Source organism: Mus musculus, chromosome 9 (genome assembly GCF_000001635.26).
Source record: "Mus musculus strain C57BL/6J chromosome 9, GRCm38.p6 C57BL/6J".
In the NCBI taxonomy this organism is placed as follows: Eukaryota; Metazoa; Chordata; class Mammalia; order Rodentia; family Muridae; genus Mus; species Mus musculus.
The window spans coordinates 61,441,401-61,456,697 of record NC_000075.6 but is presented as its reverse complement, the minus strand read 5'-3'; the positions used below and the strand labels follow the sequence as shown (position 1 = coordinate 61,456,697).

Below are 15,297 nucleotides of genomic sequence, written 5' to 3'. Positions count from 1 at the left end.
CTCTGATAGCCCCCAAATGCCCTGAGTCCCCATCAAGATGTGCATGGCCTCACAAAACTTGCTCCCAGCCCCAAGCAAGGGGCTGTGTAAGGTAGGTCCCTCATCAGACTAACCAGACTACTCAGGCCTTTGGTGCTGAACTCAAGCGGACAGAAACAGACCCGCAACAGCCAGATTGGGACTGGGGTACAGATGGTGGGATGGGAGGCTCATTGGGGTGGCACCCCTAGACTTCTTATTTCTTTGATTCTCTTTAGGTGGTTGCCTGGCAACTCAAGCAGAGATTGCCCCTTTCCCCTGCCTGTGCATGCTTTCATTCACTCACAATCTTAAACAGTCAAAGGCTTGGTCACAGATTTGGTGCTTGGTGTGGGGGACCAGACATGCTTTCTGGCCTCAGGGCTCTGACATCAAGGAAGGCTACAGTGGGAGCAGCATCTGATCTGGAGAGGCTGAGTGGGACTCTAACCTTACATTTCCCAGCTGTGGCACCCAGGGTGAGCCCTTTAGCCCCGAGTCTCTCTATCTGGACAATGAGGGCCATGTTTGTGTCAGCACTTGAAAAAGTACTTGATAGAAAGAGCTTTTAGGACCATAGCGCCTTAGCCAAATTCCTTGGACAGGAAGAGTTTGAGGTCTCAAATCTCTCAGGATTCCAGAAATGGAGAGAAGGAACTTGTTCTAGCACAGTGTCTTGTGATAAACTCATACATCTCTGCAGACGCAATCCACAGCGCAAAGACAGACCACAGCTGTTCGGCAGTTTTATCAGAGCCGTCTGTGCCTAGTGTTGGGGAATTTGGGACAGCAGATCAGGACTCTGGAGAATAGTAACCACAGCTGCAGAGTGCTGAAGTCTTGTGGATTCAAAAGTGTTTGCGAAAGTGGGGTCTGTGGTAATCGTTGCCTTGGGGAGAGGCTCGGAGACCAGAGAGGTTAATTCACAGCTCTTACGTGCACAGAGGTTCATAGGCAGAGATTGGCCCTGGGAAGTCAGGTTTCAGCCTCAGCCTAGACACTGAGGAAGGAGGTGGGGATGCTGACGGGGCTCCTGGAGCACCTTGCTGCTCCTCTTCATGTGACCTGGAACAAAGAAACAAATTATTTCCAAGATCTGCTTACATACGGCTGGAGCCAGAGAGACATACTTCCAAACTCACCCACTGAGCTTTGAACATATGCGTATGTAGGGTCCCACCAGTGTCTGACTCCCTGGCACTCACAAGAAGTGAAGACACAGTGGCCCAGAGCCAAGGACTGAAAATAACCCTTATCCCCGCTGTGATGCCCCTGTTCAGAGAACTTCAGCCTACTCTTGATTTCTCACTAGGAATCAACAGGCCTTCTCGGGCAGTATTGAGTAGGGCCTATTGCTATACAGAAGTCAATTGCATGGCTTCCTCCTGATGGGGTTCAGGCAGGTGAAGGCAAATTCCCCAGCACTGGACTCAGAGTCATCCCAGTGCAGACTTGAGATCCTTTTCTCATAAGGCAGATACTTTCCACAGGAGTTTTTAGCCCGCTGTGGCCTGGAAGGAATCTCGGGTCCCATCAGCATTCTGGGTCAATGAATTTCGATTAGCTGACTGTAGGATGGAAACAGGCAGGAGAAGAAATTGCCTCCGTATCGAACACATACAGACATTTTTCTTGCCGTTGCTCCTCAAAATATACTGTACCACTTTGATCTGGAGACATTTATATTGAATTCTAATGGGCGCCACAGAGAGGCAGTTTAAAGTATAGGAGGGTGTCAGTGTGAGCAGATACGGCGCACGCCATGTTATTTGGGAACTTCAGCATTCTGGACCTGGGTGTGAGTAGATAAGTCAATGTAGGCCTTCTGGTTGCTCAGGGAAGCTAGAGCTGAGATGATGGCCTCTGTTCCCAAGAGACTTGCTGGATTCCTAAAGAAAGCACACCATCACCACCACCACCACCACCATCACCACCCCATCACCATCACCATCATCACCATCATACCATCACCACCACCACCACCACCATCATCATTATCACCATCACTATCACCACCATCATACCACCACCACCACCACCACCATCACCACCACCATCATCACTATCACCATCACTATCACCACCATCATACCATCACCATCACCACCACCACCACCACCATTACCACCACCATCATCACTATCACCATCACTATCACCACCATCATACCATCACCACCACCACCACCACCAATCACTATCACCACCATCATACCATCACCACCACCATCACCACCACCACCACCATCACCACCACCACCACCACCATCACTATCACCATCACCATCACCATCACCACCCCATCACTCCATGAAGAAATCTGTATGCCCAAGAAAGCTTGGTTTCATGAGAGTTAATTGTAGGCCTTGAAAGCTGCTACTGGGCTTGTCTCTGCAGAGCCTTGAGCACACCTCTCTGTCCCAGCTAGCCAAAGTGCTCATGTCCTCCCCACACTTATTCCAGCCACTGCTGATTTCCTTTTAAGGACATAGGGTCATCCATCCACCTGCAGTTTAGCTGGGCTCCTGCCTGTAGGGACTCAGAAATTGCATACGGTTCCTCGTCTGCTGTCTGCTCTTGCCACCTAGAGACACGGCTGTGCTGGGCACAGTCCTTTCTGTGGTCGGTGGTCATCTACCTGCTGGTGTAATAGTCCTAGTCATTCGTGCTCCCCAGAGACCCCAAAGCCCAGCCTCAGACTACCATCTTCAATTTGCTCACAGGACAGGGTGCACTGGGAGCTCCAAACATAAGATGTGGCTCCTGGCCATCTGTCCAAGGAGAGATGGGTCACTGAAGGACCTGTCAGACTCACAGCGGGGTGGTAAACCAGGAGCCCAAGTGTGAACTCTGGTCACATCAAGCATTTGCCCCGTGGCCCTGTTCACCTCTTCTCTTCAACTCTTCTGTTCCTCGTCTGTAGGTAGGGATGAGAATGGCATTTACTTCAAAGGGCTGGTGTGAGGCTTGAACATCAAACAAGACCATTGATTTAACACAAAGATGCATTGGGCACCCGCTGCATTGACAGTGCATTCGTTCATGTGCTTTGGGCGAAGTGCTGAGCAGACAGACTGGGCCTTTGCTGAAGCTACACTGGGCCAATCCAAGCTCAAGTACCCAATAAAACCAAATACCATGTAAAGGGCTTGGCTTAATAATAAGAGAACTATTAGCCACCTTAGGTGTGGACATGCTTAACACTGATTTGTTAAAGCACAGCTATGTGTCAGCATCTGCTAGTCCTTCATGGGTTTCACGAGAGTTAACTGGTTTTAGTATTGCCTATAACCAAATGTGTGTACAGATGCCCAGTACCAGGACACCCTTATGCAACATCTGTGTAGAAGGCGTTCTCCCCAGTCCTCAGCTGAGGAAAGCAGTTTCAGAGAGGTCAGGTGACTTGTCCGAGGTCTACAGACACTTGACCCCAAGTGTCTCAAGCATGTGTCCCAGTACAGGGCAATGCTGCCCCTCATTCACTCTGAGGCCAAGGTGAATGGGAAAAGGCTATGCAAATCCTAGAGCCTGAACAGGAGCAAGGGGCTACTGTGGCTCCCTTCTCTGCTGTGCATCTGGTCCTTTAGCAGGGCACAGCAGAGAAAACCAGCAACAGGAACCATGGAGACAACTGCATGGAAACTCCAAAGGAGGAGCTGGCCTCCCATGGCATGGTGGGGAGAACATTTGAAGGGCACAGGTGCCATCCCACTGGCTGATGCTCCTTCCAGGTTCACTAATAATTCAGCTTAGAGATGAAGCATCACTGGAAAGCCTCTATTATTCTGAGGACAGTCATTAGCTGGTTACTCTTTGTGTTGTCACGAGGCCAGCTCCATGCAGATTATCCCCTGCACTCTGCGTCTACTCTCTAGGAGCCATGGACCTTAGAGACGGGCAAACTCAGTTCTGAATGCCAGCATGGTGACTTCAGACAGGCCCTCTAATCTCACTGCCCACGGTGTCGTCAGAATGGGAGGTGACATCTGCAGAGTCCATGAGACTAGCCCAGAGTTATCATTTCATGATAGTAAGAGAGAGACAAGGACAAGAGGCCTTGGAGGGCATTGTCAGAGAGAAGCCCTGGGTGACACTGCTTATAGGTGCAGCCAGCCTGCAAGGAGCAGAGATGACACCAAATCCAGACAATTAGGAGAATTTCCCATAAAAATTTAATTCTCCAATAAAATAACAGTACAAAATGAAATAGGTGAAGCATTTTTAAACTGTAAATTAATGATCTATAGTTATAGCCATAATAACAATAATAGCTACCAATTACAGAATATGGAAGGCTGAATCTGGGCCAGGAACTAAGTGTGGGAAGCTCTGGACTCCTGAGATTGGAACACTCAGTGACACTGGCAGCCAGGAGGTAGGCTTCAGGAGGGCAGTGGCTTACTCATGACTCACAGACACAGTGTGGCAACACCAGCCTGCCTCAATCCTACCTTTCCAAACATACTGAGGGGAGTGTAAAGAAAAGCAGCCTCTCCCTAAATGAAATAGAGTCTGGCCCTTTAGCCCTGTTTCCTGATATTGGCTCTGCTTCCGGCCAGGGTCACCTTAAACTCCTTCCCCTCTTGGGTCAGAGAGAGAAAAGACTCAGCCCCTCTGAGGACTGGCGTTTGTGAGACCTGGAGCAACGTTACCAGGTTCAAACCTTGAGCTGAGTCTACCTCAGTGTGGTTCTAGGCTCCTCAGCCTCTCTATGCCTCCACCTGTGTGCATGCATATTCATGTGTGTGCACATGAACATATAGAGGAGTTACATATGCAGCATGTTTGTGCACATGCATGTGGAGGTCAGAGGGTAAGATCAGCTGTCATTTCTCAGGTGTCTTTTTTTTAATTATCTCTCACTGGCCTGAAGCTCACTAAGGAGGATAGGCTGGCTGAGCAACAAGCCCCAAGGTTGTCCCTGTCTGCACCTCCCCGGTGCTGGGATTACACTCATGCTCTACCACAGCTGGTGCTCACTCTCAGCCGTGGCTTTAAGGATTTCTCCAACAAGAAAGATAAAAGGCGAGCTAAACCCCACACGGAGACACTGAACTCTCTAAATGCACCAATGCCAAAAGGTGTCAAAACACTGAGTGGCACACAGTAGGTGTTCAGTAAATATCAGAATCTCTGAACACAGAAATTGCCTCTTACTTTGGTGGCTACCACAGAATGACAACCCCAGGAGGTGTGGGTCAGCCAGTGGGGGACTACAGGTTCCAAATAAAAAGTCTGCCCTCCTGGGAGTGGGAATGGAAATCGGTGGGGGGCATCTCTGGGACTAGCTTGAGACCTGGAATAGGGGAAGCTTTGGGGGTGACCCTAGCTGAGATTCTTATCAGAGGGGGATATAGAGACTGAAGTTGCCACCTCCTGTAGCCAGGCAGGATTCCCAGGGGAGGGCGGGGGACATCAACCCACCCACAAAGCCTTCAACCCAAAATGTGTCCTGCATACAAGATGGAGCAGTGACTGAGGGAATGGCCAACCAATAACTAGCTCAACTTGAGACCCATCTTATGTGAGAGAGCCAACACCCAACACTATTAATGATACTCTGCTATGCTTGCAGACAGAACCTAGCATAATGTCTCCTGACAAGCTTCATCCAGCAGCGGATGAAGGCGGATGCAGAGACCCACAGATAAACATCAGGAGCTTGAGGGGGTCTTGTGGAAGAGTGGAGAATAGAATTGCCTGAGCCAGAGGGGTCAAGGACACCACAAGAAGACCAACAGAGTCCACTAGCCTGGGCCCATGGGGGCTCACAGAGACTGAACCACAAACCAAAGAGCATGTAGAGGCTGGATCTAGACCCCCTACAAGTTTGTAGCAGATGTGTAGCTTGGTCTTCATGTGGGTCTCCTAACAATCAGAGCAGTGGCTGACTCTGACTCTGTTCTTTCCTTCGGATCCCTTTCCGTACCTGGACTGCCTGGTTGGGCCTTGGTGGGAGAGGATGTGCCTAGTCCTGCTGGGACTAGATGTCAGGGTGGTGTGGTACCCAGAAGGGGCTTCCCCTTCTCTGAGAACAAATGGAAGAAGTGAATTGATCTGTAAGGGTGGGACTGGGAGGAGAGGAGGGAGGAGGGACTGTGATTGGGATATAAAGTGGGAATAATATATGGAAAGGAAAAACAAGTCTGCCTTCAACAATGTATCTGATCCTTTTCACAGGGCTGGGATGGACTGAACCCCAGGCATTGTGGGTGTTAGCCACTGCATCACTGAGCTACATCTCTGGCACTTGGCTTTTTAAGACAGGATCTCATTTTGCAGCTAAGGCTAGCTTGGGTTCTATTTTTTTTTTAAGATTTATTTATTTATTATATGTAAGTACACTGTAGCTGGGAGTCAGATCTCATTACAGATGGTTGTGAGCCACCATGTGGTTGCTGGGATTTGAACTCCAGACCTTTGGAAGAGCAGTTGGGTGCTCTTACCCACTGAGCCATCTCACCAGCTCCTAGCTTGGGTTCTTAATCCTTCTGTCCATCCTCCCTGGTCCGAGCAAACCACCATACCTGAGTGTTTCTCAAAGAAAATGAAATTGGTCTGTCTCTCCACTGTATTTTAAAGTAGCCATTTTAAAGGTTTACCCACTGTCAGATCCACACCTCCCAGGGTTGTCATTCTTGTGGTAGCCCTCAAGCCCCACCTTCTCAAGCCTTGATGCTCCATGCACGCTCGCCTGCCTTCTATCCAGCCAGTTCTCAGCTTCTGTCGCTATCCCTTAAGTGGTCGAGTGTTTCAGGCTTTGCTCTCTTTAGTCCATAACTGTGACACTGTGACAAGTCCCATCACTCTTTCCAATCAGTCTCCTGTCCCAGCCTCAGTTGCTGCTCAGCACACACACACACACACACACACACACACACACACACACACACACACACGCACCGCTGTTGCAGCCCATCTACTCTGAGGCTTTTCCTCCTGGCCTCCCTGGGGCTGGTATGTTTCACTTCCCTAGTTCTGCTGAGAACTCTAAAAGGTAGCACCTTGCCGCAGGCACTGCAGAGCCCTGCCACCCCACCCCTGCCCTCACCACACCTGACCAGGGAGCACACCAAGACATCTGTGGCTTGCTCTGCCAGGCCTTCATCGATAGGGTGGCTGGCCCTGTGCTTTCCAGCCCAGTGGGGCTGGCTCTGTTCTCAGGTTGAGAAATGTTCAAGGGCCTGATTTGCCGGTCTGAGAACTAGGTGTGGTACTGGATGTCAGTGGCTAATTATGCTTAACCATTATTAATAGGTCTGCACTAATTATCTCTTGCACATAGGCAAGATTTTTACAGATGAGGTAGAAGGGCATGGGGAGGGGTGAATCTGCCTAAGGCTGCCAGATGAGTGGGTGGACAGACTGAAGCTGGCATTGAGGCATCTGGGGTGCTTAGTGGGGATTCCTCTGGGGGTGAGGAGGACATGAGTGGGTGGCATTGGGTGGCTGAGCTGGGACTGGGCCTGGGAGAGCAGTCTTCCTAGGTTGCTAGATCTTCAGACTGGCCTCTCCCTTCCCCCTCCAGGAACGCAATCTACTGAAACCTCTTATTAAAAGTATTCTGGAGGTGATAAAAGTGTCAGCAAAGATTTGCTCATTTTCTAAACTGTCATTAAAACAAAATTTATAGTCCCGGGAAATCTCAGCAGTGGAGGACAGAGGTGGGCTGGGAGAGAGAGGATGATTTAAAATCTCTCCCCTAATAAATTAAAAGAAGCTCACTTAGAAGAGAGGGCTTAAAAAGGAAATTGCTAGAAAGTCATTGCTTTCTCTGCTCCTGGTGGCCAGTGTCTTTGCAGGCTGCCAACCATGCTTCAAACTCTCTTACTCCCCCATCCCATCCTCCTGCCCTCCTGATCAATTTCTGAAGCCAAATGCCCCCACCCACCGCAGCTTGCTCAACAGATTTTGGCCAAGACCAGTCCCTTGGGCTCTGGCATTTGAATCTCAAGTGGCCTGCTTCTCATGCCCACCGCCCTATAAGAATCTGGCCCCAAAGTAGATATATCTAGTTTGGAGAGGGAACTTCCACTGAGGAATTGTCTCCTTCAGATTGGCCTGTAGGTAAATCCGTGGGACATTTTATCATTAATGTTTGATGTGGGGGAGTCCAGACCACTATGGGTGGAGCTGCCCCTGGGAAGATGGTCTTGGGGTATTATAAGAAATCAGGCTGAGTAAGCCACAGGGAGCAAGCCAGTAAGTGGTGTCTGCATCAGCTCTTACTCCAGGTTCCTGCCTCAAGCTCCTACCCTGGCTTTCCTCAAGACTGTGACCAGTCCGACGTAGGCGAGTTGCTTTTGGTGTGTGTCACAGAGCTAGAAGGCACACTGGGGCAGCCGTAGATAGAGTCCTGTCTCCAGTTAGTACTTGATTCATTATCCATATGAGGCCCCCACATGGGGTGGTGGGGTTCTTCCTATGGAATTTCTAGTAGAGGCAATATTGGCAGATCTATTAGGGTGACAGCCTGGGTTCTGGCAGCCCTACGAAGGTAGGCTCTACAATAATCCAAATGGGCAAGGAATGGTCAGAAGCAGAAATAGGGATCGATTCACTTGAGAAGAAGAACAAGAGGGCATGGTGACCTTCTACCAGCACCATGACTATCTTAAGGGTCTTGAGAGAGGGCTCAGGTTTAAATAAAGGGCAGGGGCTGTGCATAGCTCATAGACCAAAGTATGGTCCCTTCCTTGTACTGGTCCTCCTCTCTCTTGCAGGGTGGTCTGACAAATTATTAGAATTCTGTGAGATCACTTTCTGGGAAACAAGCTGTGTCTTTCTGGCACCAGGGACCCAATGTTCTTTTTCTTCTCCCAGCATGAGAGTCCCAGGGAAATTCCAGTGTCTTGAGTTCCATTGTTTAACAGTCTGACAGTCAAAGGGAGGGAGCACATGTGTTTCTTCAGAATCTACATTCCTGCAAGGATGGTTACAAAAGCGAGGTGAAGAAGCCAAGGAGTCCAAGTCCTCATTTCATTCTTGGGGACATGGCGGCATTCACCCAAGGCCACACGGGACAACGACCAGCACCCTGCCTTGCCTAACTGAGTGCTCAGGAGATGTGACTGTGAGTCTTCACCACGCACCGGCTATGTGATCCCAGCAAGTCTCTGGGCCCCATGTCTGGTACCTTTGGGTCACCTGAGCCATTCTGTCAGCCTAGACTCTGTTGGTGCCATGCTTAGACACCTACTCACCTGTCATCCCCCCACTGCTGCCTCTGTCACTGAAGCCATTGGGGACAGCATTATGGCTGGGAGCTGGCAGAGCTGTTGTCCCTTCCTGATCCATTTTATCTGCTCCAGCCTAGGGTGCAACACATGGATCCAGTATGGGACTTTTGGGGCAGTCTTTGATCCTCTGGTCAGAGGATGAGATGGCGTTCCATCATCCATTGGAAGAGACCAAGGGTCACACTTTGTCTCAGAAGATCAGTCCAGCAGGAAGTCTCTGGGGAAAGGAAGAGGGTGTGTCTGGCTGAGGTAAGGACAAGGATGTGGGGTGCTTAGCAGATGCCCAGCCACTGAGAAGGAGAAGTGAGAAAACAGATGGGGCCAGGTTAGGGGTTCTCAGATCCCAGGCAGGTCAGTAAGGTGCAATGTGCACCCAACTGCTCTGCTGGGATCCTGGGGAGACTTTAGAATAAGGGTTGGTATAAGGATGGGGCTGATTCAGGTCAGGCCTGAGCGGCTTGCCTGTCCCTTTCTTGCTCTGTTCATTGCTTTCCAGACTGAAAGCCAAGTTGGCCTAATTAAGGACGACGGTGGGCTGACACCAAGGTAATATACCTCACAGGAATCTAGGCAGCACGTTTCAGAACCTTATGAGAGCCTCCCACGAACACGCCAGACGGCCTGGGCTATGAGGGGAGAGGAGCAGGGTGCTTACTTGCTTAAATTTTAGGACACAAAAATCTAAGTCACTGTTAGTGACAGCAGGATGATGGGACCCCTGTGGGCTTCAGGGAGAAAAAAAGGAGAGCCTGGGACAGGTTTTACAGGCACATAAGGCTGAGGGAGATAGCAGGCCAGGAGGAGGCAACTCTAGAGCATGAAGCCCCAGCCACTGTAGACTGACATGGGACAGCTCTTCCTGAGCTCTGGGAAGGGATGGGGATTAAATCACTAAGAGGTTTGAGGAATGAAAACCCCACCTTCTCAGAACTCCCCCAGCCTGTTGGGGGTGGGTTATCAATCTCTGCCTGGCAGCCTCCATGGAAGGGAAGGGATGGTACCCTGGTCACCAGCTTGAGACCTCTGTGGCTAACCTTGGTACTCCTGTGCTCCTCCCTCCCTCTCTTCCTCCTCCTCCCTCTTCCTCCTCCTCTTCTTTCTCTTCCTCCTCTCTGTTACTCTTTTCTATGAAACACTGCCACATTTACTGTCTGTGGCTCTTTCTTGGGCTGTTTGGGTTTTTTTCCTGGTGGCAGGCCTAGTGTTTTTCTGTTCCTTACCCGCCCCTCCCCCAGCACAGCCTACCCCGACCCTGTTCCTTTGTGAGTGTCAGTCTCTGCCCCTCCCTTTGTCCCAAGAATAGCTGTCAGAGGTTGGGATTCCAAGCCAGAGCTGCTCCTGGGAGCACCAGGCAGGCCTCCTGGAGGCTTCTGCCAAAGGGAGATCAGCTCCCCCACTTTAATCCCAGGGTGATCTAACTGTGGCTCCTTTGACCCCCACCCCCACCCCTCTGTCTGTCTTTGATCTCTATCTCCCTTTGAACCATCTTGTTGAAGCAGCCTATTGACTTCAGATGTTCTCATACACCCCAGGCAGCTGGAAGGGGCAGGGAACAGCAAGCCAGGAGGCAGGCTGATACCCTAGAGACCACATAACTAGCTCCTACTGGGCTGAGCCAGAGGCTGCCAGTAACATGGATTGCTGGGTCACGTGGGGAGGAGGGTTGTCGTAGGGGACTTGAGCTGAAGAGCCCAAACTTCTAGCTCCCACCCAGCTTGCAGCGATTGCCTGGTGCCAGGGACAGATCTCATTTTCTCCTGTGGACATTCTGTTCTCTTAGCTTGCAGAGATGCTCCTGAGTCTGGGGCTGGATGCAATAATGTGTGAGAAATGGATGCTCAAGGAACTTCTTGGTGTACGTCAAGGGCTTAAAACCATTCTGCTTCCTCTTCATCTCCCTCACCTCTCTCTGTGACTCACTGAAGTCCAGGCTCAAAGGGCATTCCTGTGATGATGGGGGGTGGGGGGGGTGGGGGGGGGTGGGGGGGACTTTAGTTACTGTGTCAGCCTAATAGATGGGCAGATCACTGCATGGATGGGTTCAATGAAGTACACTCCCTGCTGTTGGCCCTGCCCACCCCCAGGGAGCACACAGGAGGCTGTTCCTACATGCTGTACCTCCTGATAGCTCAGATATCCAATCCCAAGGAGGGTCACGGAGGACCAGGAAAATACTAACAGCATGCACAGAAATGAGATGAGCCATGAAGTTATCTTCTCAGTCCATGCCTTAGTTAACCTCTGTGGAACTTCGCCTCAGGCCAACCATGCATGCTTCACACAGGAAACTAGGTTAGCAGAGAGGTCACAGGTGAGAGGCCACACCAACTCAAGGCCAGACCTGAGGCTCTACCTGGTTGTCCGACTTCCAGGCTAGCCCACTGTATGTACACCAGGAGATTTCACACATAGTCCTCTAAATAGCTTTCCTCTGAGGGCCTGAGACATTTCCCCTTGCCCAGTGTCTGAATGGAGGGGGTAAACATTGCTCAGCTTTCTCAAAAGTCACAGAGGTGTTTTGACTCATGGTGGCACAACCCTGATCTTTATAAGGGCAACTGAGGCCAAGGGACTATGGTGACTGGACAAGCTGGAGAGAGGCCTCCTAGGTTCTGCTGCTGCTGCTTCTGCTGCTGCTGACAGTGGCTCTGGGACTCACTGTTAGGGCTCCTTGGTGGGTGGAGAAGTGGGAGCATTGAACTTCGCTGCCAGCTTGACTCTTCCAGAGGCTTTCACCAATACTGATGGCTGGAGTCAGCCTACAAGATGATGGCTCTGGGGTGTGGCCAAGCATAGGGGACATTTAAAGCTCCCAGAAGCTCCGATGTTTGGCGAACACTGAGGTCAGTTCTGGGGTGTCCAACTTATGATAACGTATGAAGCAGGTGTAATGCAGGAAGTGCTGTCTATGCATGGCATACGCTGGGCTAAAAAAGGCTGCGGATACTTTATCTTTTAATTGCATTGATTGATTGGTTGATTGATCGAGAGCATGCACAACCCAGGGCATGCATGTCAAGGTCAGAGAGGACAATTTGTAGGAGTTGGTTTCTTCCTCCACTCTATGGGTCCCAGATCATCAGTCTTTAGTGACAAGTACCATTACACACTGAGCAATCTTGCCTGCCCAGTCTCCTCACTTTAGACAGAGGACTGAGAGAGTAAATGACTTATGTTACATTCCAAGGTCCAACGCCAGTCCCAACCTCGCCAGCTCTGTCTATACCTCAAAATCTAAGACTGAAAAGGGGACACAGAGACTGGCATGTGGGACTCTGAGTCTTGTGCAGTGGACATGAGTTCTTGCTTTGTTTCCTTACCTGCTGCAAAAGGCTAGGTTCAGCTGGCTTTGCCCTGGTTTGCAGCAGAAACAGGAAGGAACTCAGCTGTTTCCCAGTCACAGAGCCCTGCCAGGTCCTCCTTCTCAGCTACACCGTGCATGGAGGATGCACCTGGGTAAAGAGAGACCAGGTAGAACTCCCTTCCAAGAGCTCTTGATAGCCTTGAGATCCTGGGTGCAGATAAGCCCTGGCTTCCCCATGGGATGAGTGGCAGGTACTATCTTCCAACCTCCTCCACAGAGAAGCTGGAATTATTTGTACCCAGAAACGGTACATAAACCCCACCTTGCATGAGCTGAGGGATATCCCAGTACGCCCCCTTGACTAGCCTGCTAGGTCTTGTGCTCTCTATTCTATCTGGTCTTCTAAGTCAGATGATATTCCGTGACCCATCACCTTGGTCTTCATGACACTCTAGGCCTTGCCCCCGGACGACTCGATTCATCCTTGCAATGTGACCTGTAGTCACCCAGCTGGAGGAAGAGGAATGAGCTAGGAGGAAGAGGCCATGCGGAAACAGACACGGAATGCTGCAGAGGCAGGGTGCAGCTGGCTGCCCTGAGGCCTCCTGGGCCACAGGACTTGAGTGACTATGGGAACCTAGAAATGACCAGCTCAGGAGCAAGAAGGGCTATGAGCCCAAGGACAATTTAACTCACTACATCCTGGCCTTTCAGAAGGAGCCAAGCCCTGGAGCCTGACACATCTGACCCCATGCAGTGGATCTTACACATCTCCTCACCCTCCTAAACACAATGACGGTGACACATGGAAGCTGGAGATAAGAACAGTTGCTTTGTGGAGTCATTTAAGGATTAAAATCACAAATATTAAAGCCAAGCAGCTGTTATTATTTACAGCTTCGCTGAGGCCTTCCCACAAGCTCACTCCCTCCCAGCATCCCCCTGTGTTGGTTCATCCTCCAGGCTCTCTCCAGGGGAGAGGAGGGGCAGAGTCAGCTGACTTAGGCTCTAACTCTCCCTCTCACTGGCTGGAGGACCATGGGGAATGGGGCGTGGGAGAGGATTGGAAATATTACCAGCTCACACTTGCCCAGCACTTACTGAGGGGGAGGGGCAGAACCTGTGTAAGGGTCCCTGAAGGCTTCAAAAGCATCCTTCTTTCTTTCCTTCCTCCCTCCTCCTATACCCCTCCTCCCCCTTCTCCCCTTCCTCCTTGACATCTTCCTCCCCTCCTCCCCCTCCCCCCTCCTCTTTTGAGACAGGATAAAACTCATTAGCTCAAGCTAGCCTCTGCTCACCATGTAGTCCAAACCACATTGAATTTGCAGCAGTAATCCTCCTGCCTCCACTGTAATGCCTATAGCTGTGTATCACCGTGACTTGGCTTGAGGTAGATCCATTTATATTTACCTACCTGTCTTTATTTATTTATCTGCTTCTTTCTTTCTTTCTTCCTCCTCCTTTTTCTTCCTCATTTTTCTTCTCGAGGGAGGTTTACTTCAATCTCATTACACAGCCAAAGATGACTTTGAATTCCTGACCCTCATGCCTCCATTTCCTGAGTTCTGAGATTACAGGCACATGTCATTATGCCTGCCTCTGCTCTTTGACTTTCTCCTCCCTTCCCCTCCCCTGCCCTCCCCTTCACTTTCCTTCCCATCCCTTCTCTTTCCTTTCCCTTCTTCCCAATGGAAAAGATCATACAAGCTAGGCAAGTGCTCTACCCATGAGATACATCCTTAATCCTGTTCACAAGCTTCCTGTGAGGGACGCTCTCTCCTACGATCTTAAAGTGGTCCCTTCTTCTATACATGAGAAACCTGAGACTCAGAGAGCCTCAGCAGCACGACCAAGGGTCTGCTGGCTTGAGAAATATTGAGCTTTTAATCTGAGTGTAGGTGGCTGCTGCTCCACAGGGACAGGGCCCAAGCACAATCAAGGGTGACTGCTGGGAAGCCCAGGCCAACATCCTCAGATGAAATCACATCCACAGTGCCTTCAGCCTGCCTTCTAAATGATCCCTCAAGCTGACAGGTCTTCACTGATTCCATGGCCTCCGCAGAGTACACACTACTCCTTAGAGGAGGGCACCAAGACCAGAGATGCCAAGAGATCCTCTGGATCCCACGGCAAGCCTGAATCCAAGGTAGGACTCAGCCCCCATCCTCAGCTCTCTCCGCAATGGTGCTGGGACACCACCCCTTTTCCAGATGTTTGCTGTGATGCTGTGATATATTCCTTATGGGGTTGGGCCTTTGATGCTGGCTTAAGAAGTGCTTAGTGTTGCAGAGATATTTTGCATGTCTGGAAGCTTCCAGGTTGGAACCCCTAACAACTCGTAGTCTAGGTTCTGATGATAGCCAGGCAACCGTTCCTAAGGAATGTTCCAGAAGCCTTCTTTCTGGCCCTCCTCTTTCCTGGAACACAATGGCTGTGTTAAAGAGCCTGCAGTGTGGGATTCTTTCAGCTTCCGGGGGGCTCCCTTCAGGCTCCTCTCCGGGTATTTTTAGGTGCATTTAATTTGGTGGTGCTGAGCACTTTTGATTTCACAATGATTAGTTAGAGCCTGAGCGCTCGCCTGTTTTTCTTCTTCCTGCCGCCTGTCTCCCCCAAGGGGACTGGGTGTTGTTTTGACTTTTATATGCTACAATAAAAACTTTCATTGTAGCAAAATGTTTGCTCGTCAAAATTAGCTTGGTTAATTCCAAAGAATTGTTTCATCTTGGCTCCACAGGCA

At 50.4% G+C, this 15,297-nt stretch overlaps 1 long non-coding RNA gene across 2 annotated transcripts; it reads right to left on the bottom strand.

Annotated features, from left to right (window-relative positions):
• Positions 1 to 763: 763 nt before the first annotated feature.
• On the bottom strand, positions 764 to 14,007 carry Gm34322. Of its 2 annotated transcripts, none has more exons than XR_379516.1 (3): positions 13,975 to 14,007; positions 9,221 to 9,473; positions 764 to 1,083 (listed from the first exon to the last, which is right to left on the bottom strand). It is a non-coding gene; the product is annotated as a predicted gene, 34322 (long non-coding RNA). The 2 variants fall into 2 exon arrangements; XR_379515.3 differs by lacking the exon at positions 13,975 to 14,007 and adding an exon at positions 12,577 to 12,732.
• Between the last annotated feature and the right edge of the window lie 1,290 nt (positions 14,008 to 15,297).